At 34.0% G+C, this 15,396-nt stretch overlaps 1 long non-coding RNA gene across 5 annotated transcripts in view; it reads left to right on the plus strand.

The window, feature by feature from the left end:
• Positions 1 to 15,396, plus strand: part of LOC116216674 (uncharacterized) — a 98,082-nt gene that overhangs the window by 6,525 nt on the left and 76,161 nt on the right. For all 5 annotated transcript variants that reach the window (XR_014883602.1, XR_014883599.1, XR_014883600.1 and 2 more), the window contains exon 3: positions 14,355 to 14,463. This is a non-coding gene — a long non-coding RNA (uncharacterized LOC116216674). The remainder of the gene's footprint in view (positions 1 to 14,354; positions 14,464 to 15,396) is intronic.

A 15,396-nucleotide genomic window follows, 5' to 3' on the forward strand; every position in this document is an offset into this window, starting at 1 on the left:
CTATTAGGTGACCACTGTAATATTTCAAATATTTTTCCATGAAAGTTTATAATAGTATTACAATTTTGTGAGTGTTCTATTTCTTTTGATATCCACTCACTCTTTCTAACACATGTAAAGCATACTTGACATTTATAATAATGGAATGATTAGGCATGTTACTGACATCAAGGTTTAAGGAACTGGGTGACATAGGGAATTTATGTTCCACTTTAATCCATTTATTAGCCTCCGCTGGGACCTGTTTTTAAATCTAACTCGAGCCATACCAATCTTGGGGGGGAAAAAAAAAAGCTGCCTAATCCAATGGCCAGTAAAACATGTAGATGTAAGAAATTGTCAAAGCTTCTCTCAAACCCTTTTTTAGTAATAAAAATATTAATGACTTGTATGATGACATTCTCTCTGGAATCATATAGTTACTTGTTTAGAACTAGTGTTTTTCAGTTCAAGAATCAAAAGAGAAGATAGTATAGATGGATTGTTTAAGGCACTAATAAATGAAATATAAACATGTAATTCCATACAGCACTAGTCATTAATGATTTCTTTACATCATGTCATTTTTTATTTCAGTTCTAAAAAGAAAAAAATCTTTCTAGGTTAATAGTGCTTTTTTTTTTTTTTGTTGGGGAAGAAAGGTTTGAGTGTACTTGCATCAAGCAAGTATCTAAAATCAGTTGTTTAAAAAATATCCAGATTGGCACTGCAGATTGCCAAAATACAGTTCTGAAGTAGGTCTCCTACTCTTTTGTAATAAAACATTTGCCCTTTCTGTCCAACTAAGTGAAATTGCCACTTGGTTAGTAATAAGAGATATATAAGACCAGATTCTGTTTTTACTTACGTTAGTGTGAGTCCAGAATCATTTAGAATCAAAGCAATGTAAAGATACTCAATTTATCTATGGTGTAGTTGCTTATCTTTGTAGTGTAAGCTGTGGTAACAGTATTAATATCATTACTTGATATTAGGTGTTCATATTCAGACAAATATCTGGAGAAATTCAAGTCAGATGTTGATGCAGGGAACTGTATTTTGCGTGTTCATTCAGAATAATTTGCTGCCTATTGAGGTGCCAATCTCAAGGTTTAAAGATGAAAAGTACATTTCCATTAGTCAAATATTTATGAAAAGAACGCAACATATTTAAACCTTGTTGACCTTTACACAGTTATGACATATACATCATCACAGTTATCCTTACTATTCATTTTGTCTGAAAAGAGTAAAGCTAGAGGTTAAGTAGTCCCTAAGGGTAAGTTAAAATGTAGATTACTGCTGTGTTGCTTGGCTTTGGTATACCTTGTGTCTTTTGTGGCAGGTTGATGAGACCGCTCAAAGCGGTAAAGTAGGTTGCTAGATGATGTGATTTAAGAAAAAAGCCTAGGAAATGAGATTATTGTTATTGTATTTAGTATTGTAAAGATCGTATTTGATAATACATTTGTGTTAGATGTGCAAATATGTATATTTTCTTTCAGCTGATGTGTTAAAATGTGTTTAAATTAAAAATGAGTTGTTAATACATTTCTGTCTTTTCTCTGATCTGAGGCTAGAAGGAAGTCACTGTGGTCATTCAACAAGATCTCCTGCATTACATATATTGTAGATCTTTAATTACAATTCAGCACCTGTGACTGAATTAGATAACATTTTTAAATCAAAAGAGTAACCAAAACGATCTTTAACTCTTGACTTAAAATCATACTGAAGTACAATAGTCCTGTTCTGTCTGGTTAATTACTTTCACTGATGATTGAAAGAATCATGATTGAAAGTAGCCTGATTTATTTATTACCTGCTTTTGTTACACCTCAATTTCCTGATTTTGGTAAATTGTTTGCTAGGTTTATTAATTTACAGTATTGTTTCTCAAGTCACCACTTAAATACTTTGAAAAGTAAAATAGATCTTTAATGATCTTCATCTAAATACAAGATGTGTTGCTGATGTTCTTCAAAGGCCTTTTTAAACCATTTTCCCTTGTAGCTAATAATAAAAACTTCTGTGCACGTGTTCCAAAGAGCAGAGTGACTCTCATAGAGTAGAAAATTGTACAAGCTGGAAATACATATTAAATAATACATATGTTCGTGAAAGATTTCTGCATTATACTTATTTATGGCACATATTCATATCTGAAGTGTATATCTATACAAAAGCATGTAAATGGATGCAAGTCTGTCTTTCTATGCCTTCTGCTGATCAGTGCAAAATAGCTCAAGTCCAGAAGCCAGACAGTTAAATTAATGTGGTAGTTTGTTAATCAAAGTCTTCTGCTTTGCCAGACTCATCCACTGTGGCAGGCTTGGATGCGTAGCTTTTTTGGACCACTTCAGAATGTGGACTAGATGTGTAATTTTTGCACCAATCTGTGCAGACATATACAAATCAGTCACTGAGTGAGAAGGGAGTTTGCATTACTTTGGTCAAAAATTATCACAGTACAATATATCAAAGCTTTTGGCTGAAATTTGGTGTTGTAAACTGCGACCGAAAATGTAAATAGATTAAGAATTTGATTATGCAGCTCTCACAGGAGCAAAGTTTCCACTGTTGATAATAGTAAATGTTTGTAGCAAATAATAAAATTCTTGGAATGATTATTTGTAAGACTTTATGATACATATTTTAAAGGTAGAATTTCAACATTTTCTTTAGTTATTTCAGGTTACTCATCTGAGGAACTGGAGACTTATTCCTTACTTCTAGAAACAATTCAGGTTGATTTTTTGAAGTATGCATTCTATTTATTTACAAATATGTATGATGTCTTTTACATGCCTCAAGGCATGTACTTTTTTTGTGACTACATTTGGAAAGTTAACCCTTCCCTGAGTCCTGACATTAACCTCCACATCCAAACTTAGGTTAGTTCAATGTTTTCTGGGGAAATATTCAAAATTGACTTTTATACATAGAAATTCTAGAAAAATGGAGAAATTATACAGATTACTTCAAAAGATTTTTTTCAGAACTGAGCATAATTAAGGTGTGGAGAAACTGTAGCACACTGGAAAAAACTACATTTTTTTATCAAACAAAAGGGAATCCAAAACTTTTGCATGATTTTTCTTGGATGTTTCATCCCATTCCACTTATTGTTCTTGACAGTGAAATGCCGCACAGAAGATTGGTTAAGTTTTAAATATTAACTGTAATCATACTGTTTACTGAGTGTGAGACAGAACAAAGAAAAGGGAGCTGCTTCAAATCAATCCCTACAAATCTAAGTTATTTATAGAATCACTAATCAAAGCATGAATCCTAGGAACCTTTGGAGAATTTAATATTGTAGCATATGCACATTAAATTGCGCATGTTAGTTTTGTTGGTTATATGTTCATGGTTAGCAGTACCACTTATCTGTCCCTGTTATCACACATAATGATCTTTACTGATAAACTTATCCTAAATCAATAATTTCAAAGACTAGGAAAATAAAACAGAATATAGTCGTTTGAATGAGAGTCCTGTTTGCTGTATTTTTTTTTTAAAACAGTCGTGTATTTGTCTTCTAAACAACACTGCAAGAGTCTTTTTTAAATCCTTTAGCAACTTTTTCCTAATCTTTTACAAACTGTAAAATCTTAGCTGAAAGGCAAGCAGAAAATGTACAAATAAGGCATGTGTTATTGTTATATCAAGGATGATATATAACCTGCTCTGAAGTAATAACATTTTAACAAGGACTAGAGTCTTATCCAACACGAGATCTCAACTACTTCATGTCTTCATTTACTGCATACATAAGATTTGTCAGTTATAAACTTCATTCTTATCAGTTAATGCTTGTAGGAATTCAGAGGTATATAGTACAGTATTGTTTAGATCAATCAGTTCGTAGCCAAGGCACATCTTAACAAAGTAATGTATTTGTATGTTGCTTATAAAACTATATTCACCATTACGAAGTACAATAATGCCATATGTGGTAAATTCAGCACTGGGAAGTTTGCATACTATTAACATATTTTCTAGCCCATCGAGATCAAGCAGTATATTATGCTATGTTTAATAAAAATTACAGATATGGAGCGTTATTCCAGGAAAATTTTACTGGGGTGTAAATGCAGGTATCTCCTAGAGATGTTTTGTTATTTTATTGATTTAAAAACAAGTTCTTAACTGCATTTTAGTGCCACAGATCTGACAGGTTGAACTTTCAAAATTTTTGAAGTTGGCACAAACTTACAAAACTGTTAAATGTTGAGACAACTTGAGGACAGCGAGGAACTTTGCTAGCTGCACTGGAGAAGAAGAGATGAGCAGAAAACATACAAACATACATTTTTCAATTGTGTTAGAAGAAACAAGAATAAGTACTGAAAAGGAATTTTTATGTACTTGTTTCTTTCTTGAAAGCCTTTTGGTTTAATCAACACTGAAAAAGTTAATAGTGCTTTTTAGTGTATTTCAGTACTTATTCAGTCTGTAACAGCTAGTTAGCTCTTCATATTTGTGACTACAGTGTGGAATTGATATGAACTAAAAAAGTGAGGCCTATGTGCCATTGTTTTGTATGATGAAGTGTGGAAGCTACGGCTTTATTCAAATTATGTTGCTCGTGGGAATTAGTCCAGAAAGCCAGTGATCCAAAAGCTACATGGTAGAGCTTCTTAACTTAATACTTAAGCTTAAAAGGTATCTGGCTTTTAGTTTGCATTGTGTTATTTCTTCCTTACATTACTTACACGCAACTCAGAAACATATTTTCTTTGCTTTTCTGTCTTTTGCTATGTGTAATGCATTAGTACATATTAACACAGTGCCAACATTTACCACGGTGTGATTTTGATTTTCTGGAAATGTATTCCCGTTAGGAGGAACTGTATCTCCCAGATACAGTTGTTAAAAAACATCATAACATTATGATGCTGTGAATCAGAATGTACCTGCCTTTATCTGCTAAATATAGTTGCAAATGCTGCTTCACTTTTGGGAGAGCTGTTAAAGAGATTCTGCTGGAAGAGCACTCCGTCTAGTATATGTTTGAATGTATTAGATAGATTCAAATTACTGAAATATTAGAAAGAAATACCAGTAGGACTTGTGTAACCATGTGAGATAAACTTCCCAGATACAGAATGGAGTACAAATGTTGCTGTTAATGTCAGAATCCAGATATGTGGATGTGATGGCTGACATTTTGTCCAGTGTATTGTCACTAAATTTATAAGATATGATATTGTTCTGTTAACTTATAAATGGCTTAAATGCACTACAAATTAAGATTAAAACCTATCTAAGGATTATCCTACATCTAACAGATGTAGGAATAGTATTCATAAAGGGGTTTTTCAGGGGGCTAACTTGTTTACTATGTTCATTAATGACACTGGCACAGAAAATATGCACTTAAAAACAAAGTGTTTGTACATACAAGAGCTAAGCTTTTATTCAAAAGTACCTTACTGCTGTGACCTTGAAGCATGTAGTAATACTAAATGGTCTGAAGATCTGAAAAAAGATGAAGATAAGAACTTCTGCTATAAATGACACTTTCTTGACCGTTAATATGAAGAGCTGGAGGTTCTTGCGGATCTGATATATTTCTAGTAAAGAAGATAAGTACTGATTTCGTTGTACAAGAGGTTGGTATATCTGAATATCTGGAGTATTGTGGTATGTGTCTGGTTACTTGCTTGCAGTAAAGATGAGTGCCAGGTGAGATGGATGCAGCTGAGCAAAGCAAGGATGAGATACAAGGAAAACTTAAGAGCTTAGCTTGCTTTGTCTACTAAAACTATGAAAAAAAAAATTGTTTCTTCCCATAAAGTGAATGAGATGTTGAAGCTGCCTTATGAATAGATGCACTAGAGTGCAAATATTTTTAAAAGGTTTCCATATAAAGTTTCATAAAATTTGGCAAGATTTATGTGGTGTGCTTAATTAAGAGAGGGACTAGACTCATTCAACTGTGGGTTACCAGGATGCACCTGAATTTCTTAACTCTTCTGTGTGTTCTTTTGTTTCAGTCTTTTTCTCTCTTTCAGTAGATAAATGCCACTTAACAGTCTATAATTGTCAAGAACAATTACATAAAATGTAAATGTGTACCCTGGCTTAGCAAAGAGCTGAACTTCGTATGTTTTTGTTTTTTTTTCTTCAAACTCTAGGACTTCTCACTGGCCTGCAGTGAAATCCATTTCCAATTGTATGGAGAGCTAGTTGTTCCAATACCTTCCTCATTTTGTGGAAGTTCTTAGTTCCATGATAGATCAGAATTTACTTCTTTCCTAGTATTTGGATTTCTTGTTATGAAAAAATAGGAAATATGCCTTAAATCTTCTTTCCATGCTTGTCTTCGTCCACTTCTTTGTTGTGTGTGAATGCCATGAATGCTGAATTCTGCCCTCAAGAGTCATTGGAAAAAAGGCAAAAACAACCTTTTTTTTTTTCCCATTTCCTCTAGAGAAATGATAATTGTTTTTAACTATTCAGTTTCAGATCTACAGGAATAACATATCCAAAATCAATTTTTAAAATATGGGAAAATACTGTTTGAGTTTCAGAGCTATAAGTAGCATGAACCGTAAGTTTTATTACATCATAATTTGTCTTGTAATTGTCTCACATTTTTAGTTTATTTTAAGCATACTTGTCTTTACAGAAACACAGGAGGAGGTTTGTAGATAGAAGTCATATCTTTTATTACACCAATTGGCATATTTGGAAAAGTTAGGCTTGCAGGCACACAAGCTGCTCTTCCCTGTGTGAAATAGCAGCAAAATAAAAGTTGAAAGCAGTTGCTCAGAGATAGCAGGCATACATCAATTCATACATCTTTGGTATTTGTGGAAGGGACAGGATGATATGATACGGGGATTTTGAGAACAGGAAAAAGACAGATACTTCCTCTAGGGAAACAGGTCGCTTACAGTGCATGGAGCACAGTGGATTGGAGAGTGTGGAAGGAAAGACGAGAGATGGAAATGTGCTACTAAAACATTCTCTCTGAAACTGGAAGATAGTGATGATCTTTCTGAGAGATCTTTTTTAAAGTAATCATAGAAATGTGTTGTCAGAATTTGTTTCTTGCTCAGATGTGGTCTTCAGTCAGTGTGTTTGGACCATTGTCAGGATGTTTTTGATGGTGAGTTTTCTGAGGTTAAAGGCTCTTTGAAGGCCAAGGAGGTTTTTGGAACACATCTTCAAAATAGCTTCTTCAAGTAGGGCTTATAACTGGTTAATTTTCTCTTGAAGACCTGAGTATAAGGTTATCTGACATTGCTTTCGAAAAAACCCAACACGATCGTTTTACAGAAGTGTGCTCGTTCATTGAAGTCATCTTTGGGCGGTTTAAATCGGTATCATTATATTCTTCTTCAGAGTGAATAGGATGGTATCTGAGGATGCCTGGTTTGTGTGCATGTATGTTTCAGATGGCTGCAGGTTTGTGGAGTTAAATTTGTTAGTCTGTGGTTTTGTATGCATTGTAGTTTATAAAATAGCATCTTTGATGTTTATCGTAATATCTAGGAAAATACCTTAGCATAGGACTCTTTCAAGAACAGTTTGGCTAAAAAGTCATGATTATTGAATTTATAATTGTAGTAAGTGAGGAGGTCCAGTTCATGGTGATGAGGATGTTATTCATAGATCTTATGACAAATGGACCTCATGGTGCCTGTCTAATGCTGAGTAGTTGTTCCTTTATTTACTTCTGAAAGCTGATGCTTCTGCTAAAGACATGAAGAAGGGTTTGTGTGCCCTAAATTTATCTAGTATGTCCAACAATGCCAGCCACACCAATCTTGCTTCTGTGCTAGACCAACTTAGTTACAACAAAGTACTGTGTGAGAAATAAAACCTTCAGGGCTCTTTTTTTCTGAGTTTGTCTGCACTCAAGCTGACCTTTGCTAGCTCTGTTTCTAATTCTCCTCATATACTCATTTTTAGTAGGGGATATATGTTGTAAGTAATGAAGGTCAAATTTCTGAGCCCTTGTATGTTAACCCAATGATTCCTAGACCCTTTAATCCTTTCCAACAAGAGCAGCTGTAGTAATAAGGGTCAAGGGGGTGTTAGGGATTGAGGTCATTAGCTTTTTGGTTGTATTTATTCATTTTGTTGGTGTTTTTCACTGATCAGTCTTAATGAATGTTATCCATTCAGTTGTATGGTATTAGAATGGCATTTGACCTTTCCTGCAATGTGGATGTTTGATTCTTATGTTTATTTTCCTTTGACTATAAACTAACATTGTTTTTTAGATACGGAAAGAAATTCTTTCACTTTATCATGCTGCGAACTGTCTGTTGGGTTGCATACCAACCTCACCATTAATGTATATCAAGTCACATCCCACTGAAGGAAAGGAAAAACTCCACTGAGTTCAATGAAAACTTATAGCAATCATTTTGATATTAGTCATAATTTAATATAAAAGTGCTTGGATCCTTATGGTTTGCAACAAGTAAACTGTTAGGTTTTATGTTACTGCTTAAAGCAGCAACTTCACCATCACTTCAGCATGTATTTTGTTCTAGTCATTTTTGTTTGATAGAACCATCAGAACACAAAGGCTGAATCTTTGGTTCTATTAGTATTTGTAAACTTGGCAAAGTGGTGAATGCACACCACTGTATAACATGCAGGAAGACTACAGAATTTGTGTCCATCAGTCCAGTACAAGTGTAAAGCTAAACTGTTAGATTCTTTTATACTCAAGTTTCCATCTACCTAAGGAAATCTAAGGACAATAGGCTTTAAAACATAACCTGAATATTGACAAATTTCTGCTTTTATAAACTCAAACAGAAACTGCGTACTGTGCAGTAGAACCCCCTAACTGACTGTCATGCTTTTGGCACTCATTCTTCTCTTGTAGTTAAAATAATTTGGTTTATACTTTAACGTTTGAAGGGTTCTCAGTTGCTGCTGGTGAGAAGCGATTTCTGCACAGTGAAGAGGGAAGAGTTTATCTTGTTTGGTGTTGCTTTTAGTGGTATGTAAGCTTGCTCGCTAGATATTATACTGAGATCAGCTAACTCACTTCATTAAAAGTCCTTCAAGTGATAGTTAGATTTGGTTACCACTGAGTTGATATGGATCTGAACCAGAAACACAAGTGAAAGGCTTTCTATCCTACTAACAATTTCCTGAACCTTCTATTCTCCTATATTAAGAGGGGTTTTTATAGAGTGGAAAAATGCCCCATCATAAAGCTGTAAGGTTAAAACTACAGCCCCTCTCCCTTCCCCAACACTCCTTAAACTATGGATCTTGTTTGCTCTGGGAAGTGAACTGCGGGAGGAAGCCAGATGGCAGCTGTATTGAGCTGCCGCTTTGTTGTGCAGGATGGGTGCCCCTCCTCCCTCCTCCAAAGCAAATGTTGATTCACGATGAGGGGTTTATATATCAGAATGAAGGATTCGTATGATTTTTTTATTATAATGCCTGTTCTTTTAATAGTTTGCAAAAGAAATTGATTCTCTACTCAAAAGAAGAAACATTTTGAGATGTGTATGTGGCAGAGTTGTATAATTTTAAGGTGAACTTTCTAAAGTGGTACACATAGCCATGTTATTTTTACTGCTCTCAGTGAAACTGCCCAAAGTGCTGTATGAGCATAGCATGCTTCTTGTAAAGACTACTCCAAGTAGAAAAAATGTTCTGTATTTTATTTTGTGGTAAAATATAATTTTTTTTGTAATGGACTAAAAAAAATGGAACTTGTTAAAATGTTTAAATAAATTTCTAATCAGAGAATGATTATTAAATTATAGTAGAGACGATACATGAATTGATCTGATATACTTCAGAGAACCTGCCCCAAGTCTTTGAGTGCTTCATGGAGCTTAAAAACATTTATTAAAATTCTGGAAATTAACTTGGTTATCTGGGATTACCAGTGATGTGCTTGCATATATTGTAGAGAACTGTAAACTCTGCAGTCCTTGGAAACTAATCCTGCAAGCTGAATTTTTTTTTTGTAATTTGCATTTCTTCATAAAACAAAATTACATTAAGTTTATATACTTTTTAACTGTTGGCAGACTTGTTTGATCGCTGTTATATTTGTGATGCAGAATATTTAAAGAATTTTACATTTCCAAAAGTGTCAAATTGAATCTTCATCTAAGCCCACATATGTATAGTATAAGGTTTGTAGTGTAATTAAATAGAACTTGGTTTCTTTTCCTGATGACGAGGTCGTCTTATAAATCCAAGTGAAATGAATAGTTACAACAAGAGGAGCTCACCATTCTGTTGGATACTATTATCAACAGCATTTTGCCATAAACAGCTTTATAAACAATGGAAATAGCATAGAAACTTAAGAATTAGGAAATTGTGTTATTAACAAGCTACATTTTTAACTGCCATGGGGTATTTATTTAGACTGCCTAGTGTGCTTCAGAATGTGCTATTTAATGTAAATAGCTACAAACAAAATTCAGATCCTCAGAGGAATGTCAGAAATGAGCCTTAACGAAATATTTTTAAGAATATGCACCAAATAAAGCAATGTGGTTTTCCCTCTTCTTTCTTCTTCTCTTTCATGCTGGCTCACTCTCCTTTCTGATGTCAGTTTGTATCTTTTATAATGCAGATATGAGGGAGAAAGAGGGAATAACTCTGTAGTACAGGTGGAAACATTTAAAAGATCTGACTTTTAAAATAACTGAATTTTTAAAACTGATATTACTCCCTCTCAATATACCATCTTAAAAATTATCTTATCCTGCCTGGCATCTTCAAGGCTAGTAATATAAGTAAATATCTGCAGCAATCAAGATCACTGAGAAGTGATGTGCATATGGTGTATGTATAAATAAACACATATCTATGCATTTCATGTCTTTGTGTATGTTACTATCTATAATAGACATATATGTTGAAATCTGTGTTTCACATCAAACCTCTACAGTATGCGTCATGAGGGAGACAAGACCCATGTGTTTTGCAGAAGCTTTTAAAGCTGTTTCATTTATTTTATTAGCCTTTAATGAATGTAATTAGAACCCAAGTAATTAAATGCAATTGTGCTCAGTATGTTCCTGTTGTAAATTGCCCTAAACAATGTGCATGGTGTGAACAAATTTGTGGGATTAATAGAGGATAGATAATGTTTTTGGATAGTATTTCACACTAAACGGCTGCAGAGAGAAACAAAGAAGCTGGCGCAGTGTCATTAATCTTAGTCAACTGGCAGTTCTGGTGTAATTTGCATGACTTAGACAGTGACACAAGATGGGGCTACCCTGGGATGGGTGTTAGATCACTGGATACATATGTATTTATTTCTGTTTAGTGCTCTGATTTATAAGTAGAAAGAAGTTTGTTTGAAGAACCTGATTCATTCTGTTTTCATCTTCGTTTTTATCTTAGATTAACAGAATTACTGGCAGTATATTTTGTGTGTTCCTTTGTTTTTATAGTTAGCATATTGGTCTATGGATATTAAAAAACATCTGTGCATCCTTGTCATCATAGAAGAAAGGCAGATGTGCTATGATTGGATAGTGGGTTGCTAGTGGAATAGGTTTTTTTCTTTATTCAGTTTGTTGTCTTGTTTCCTGGCTTAACATTAGGATAGAATGAGACATCCATATTTGTTTCTAAACAAAGCTGTAGTACTTATGGTTACAAGGGCTGCTCCAAAAGTAATGCCTCCTATTTAATAAGTTGGTCTGCAGTGTCAGAGGCAGATACTGATGGTATGACAGTAGTGGTTAAATCGTTCCAACAGTATTCCATTAAATTTTGTTGTTATGCAACAGACGGAAGCAGAGGAGAGGGGCAGTCTGACAAAATGGTGTCTGGTATGGAAGAGCTTTGATGCAAAGGTGTGGGATTGAATTTCTCCATGCAGAAAGAGTTGTGCTTGATGACATTCATTGACACTTGCTGAACATTTATGGAGACTGAACACTGGATGTGAATACAGTGAAGTGGTGGATGGTACATTTCAGCAGTGACGATAACATGAAAGACCAGCCATGCTCTGGATGGCCATGCAGATTTTTATGAGCACAATATGCAGGCTCTTGTTCATTGCTAGTGTAAATGCACAGCAAATGGTTGTGACTGTGTTGAAAAAGAGTGATGTATAGCTGATAATTTCCTCTTCTAAATAGTGTCATTGTGCTCTTTGTTTCTGTTGAAACTTCCATGGAAATAACTATGAGGCATTACTTTCAGAGTGACCTACATAAAATATGCATTTTCATTCTTTATTCCATTTGGCCACATGTTCTAAAAATTACTGAATGCATATAACCTGAATGAGTAGAAATATAACTCAACAACTATGAAATGCTTGTTATATTTTAGTAGAGCAATAAGTTCTCTCAAAATAGTGGTGACTGCTGTAGTTAATTTTCACAAGAATTTTTAAATGTCCTACTTTGGCTTAGCTGAAATGTTCTTAAACAGTCATCTGAAAATATCTGTCAAAGTGAATTGCTTTGCTGGAAAAGTTGGAGCAGATATATCCCATTAGCTTCAGGTATTAGAAGATTGAGTCAAATTTAATTTGAGCCTTGTTAGGTATTTCTGTCCCACACTCTAATATTGTTTTCAAAATAGTTCCCACAAGAACTTAACCTTTCTGTATAGGACATGATCCCTTTTATTAGATAAGTAACCATTGCCTATAGCTAAACTTAGAATCATAAAACAGAATAAGAGTCATTATAGGTTGGTAAATACCTCTAAGATCCTCAGTCCAACTTTGTGCCTGCCACCAATTTTGCACACTAAACCGTATCCCTAAGTACTATATTCATCATTGCCTGAAGCACCTCCAGAAACAGTGCTTCCAATATTTCCATAGTAAACCTGTTCCAATGCCTCACCACTCATTTTGAGAAGAAATTTTTCCTAATATCCAACCTGAACTTGACCCATTCCTTATCACCAAAATCTTCCTGTAAGCATATTTAGTATATATTTTCTCTGAGCTTTTGAATGACTTGAATAGTTTCCTGTTGTGCATGCCTAAGTGTATTTTCAATACATCTAAAATGTATTTAAGCTATTTCATTTAGCTTCATTTTAAAAATACATGATTTTAAATTTGTAAGTTAAATTATAGAAGTAAATAGTACTGTTCCTATCTGTACTTAATGTTAGTCAACAAAACTTAATTTTGATGCTTCCTGATTCCCTAATAGTTCAACACATTCCTAAGGTTTCCTTAAGGCAACTAAATTAAGAAGTCTTGAGTATTTAGATTAATGTTTCCTGATAACCTATTCATTTTAGAAGTTCAATTAGATTAGTAGTTCTGAGTCTTCATTCTGTAGAGTTTTAGTCCAGCAGAACTACCCAGGGAATTAAGCTACTCTAGATATGTTGCAGTAAAGTAGGGAAGGTGGACCTGAATATAGTCTGATATTTCTTTTTCCTTTTCGCATGGTACAAGTAAACATTTTATTTTCCAGTAATGCAATTTGGAGATGCTAGTATATGTGCACAGAGGACTAGCTGTTGTAGAGAATTCTGCTCTTGTTGAAAAGTCCTGACATGCAAGAGTTTGAGCTCAACTTGATTGTTCTTGTGTCAACTCTACATCTGTTTCACCTCACTAACCAACATTTTTGGCACTGTATCTTAGCCAAAATGTATTTAGTATGATGATCCAAATGCTAAGCAATATTTAAGAAGGCTCCTTCCAACATCCAAGTAATTAAGACAATATGAATTTACATCTTTGCTTTGGGTGAACAAATACACATTATTCTTCTCTCTTGTGGAAAAAGCCTATTGTTATTTCTTTGACCAATGTAATGTGCAAAACAAAAGTAATTAATTAACAATTCATGAAAGTAGTTGACTTCTATTAATGTGCCATTGACCTTAGCACCACTATTCAACATTTAAAGGCAAAGGACCATAATATTTATTATGAGGTCAGGCATATTGATAGAGCATTAAAATGAGTCATATTTAGCTCACTGCATGGGAATTATGTTAATGAAAAAGGTGTCAGAGTTGCAGAGATTTTAAGTGACTGAAATGTTATTTGATCTAGAATTTATTTGGCATTTATTCTGTAAGAATGCAGAGCAAATGATTTATAGGGTTTGTGTTTGATGTGAGGGTTCAATAAATGTCGAGGCACAATTTTTGCTTACCTAAAGCAATGAATTCTGTGGGAGGCAGAGCCTTCCTTTTCTGACCTCCCAATTATTGGCTTGTTTATATTCACATAGAGATTGGAGAACTTAATCCTTCTGGTCCACTGGAACAGATTGCTATAAACTATATAATTCTGGAAGACAATGTAATTTTTGAAATTATTTTCTAATGTATTTGTTTGTAATTAAAATCTTTCATTTTTTTCTGTGTGGCCTTTATTTTTTTAATCCTGCATGTGTTTGTCTGTTGTTCTGTTACAGGGAGACTTTTTTGAGAATAAGGGAATGAGGAAGAAGAAGCAAGTATATCTGGATTTCTGTGTACATTCACTGTACATGACTGCAATGTGGATAAGTTTAGAATTCAGATGTAAGTCCAAATGAGAGCTTAAAATTGAGTTCTTTGCTGTTACTAAATGAGAGTAATTTTTTTCTTTTGATGATTCTATCACTTTGAACTGTATCCACTGTATTTGAGTTATCCAACTGAAAAGAAGCCTATTTTCAATTAAGAGCAAAACTCAGGATAGATTCTGAGTAAAATGTAATTGAATTGGAGTACTACTGAGAAGTTGGGTTTAATTTTGAGCTTATATATTATATATTATGTTCAAATTATATATGAAAGTCTTTGGGCTTGAGTCTGTGATGATCTAAAACAAAGTAAAATTTTTTCATGTATGAATTCACAAAAGCGAAAAATGCAAGATTCAAGGAAGACAAACCTCCCAATTTCCCACTTAAAGTTGCTTTAACATTACATGTGCAAGGCAATTCACAGATCCCCTTAATCATGTGATAAATTCTATCACGGTTTGAGGTAAATGGGAGAGAGAATTCCTTATTACATGTGAATAACTGAGATCACTGATATGATTTTCTTGGATTCCACTTTGATTCAGATGCTATTCTGTTTTAAATCTTATTCTGCTGCTAATTTCAGTTTCACCCTGAAAGGGATTTTGTAGCTTTCCAAGGCATTTACATTTCAGTGGCTTTCAAAAATTTTGGATGTGAAACCTTTAGAAAGGGCTAGTTGCAACTTACAGACTTTTAAATTAATAGAATATCTAGAGAAATTTTCTTGTGATATGAAGCAGTAAATCCTACTGGTGTTTTCTAGAACTAAGGAGATAAAGATTGATCTTAGTCCAACATTGTAACAGGGGCCAGTTTTGTGACTGACCTACGTGGGACATTATTATAGTTTTGTATTCACACTGCATTTGTTTGGTATCTCCAGACACAAAATAGCTAGCACTGTTTCATTAATTCCTTTTCAAAATTCATTTCAACGTATTAA

Source organism: Meleagris gallopavo, chromosome 5 (genome assembly GCF_905368555.1).
Source record: "Meleagris gallopavo chromosome 5, MGAL_WU_HG_1.1, whole genome shotgun sequence".
Lineage (NCBI taxonomy): Eukaryota > Metazoa > Chordata > Aves > Galliformes > Phasianidae > Meleagris > Meleagris gallopavo.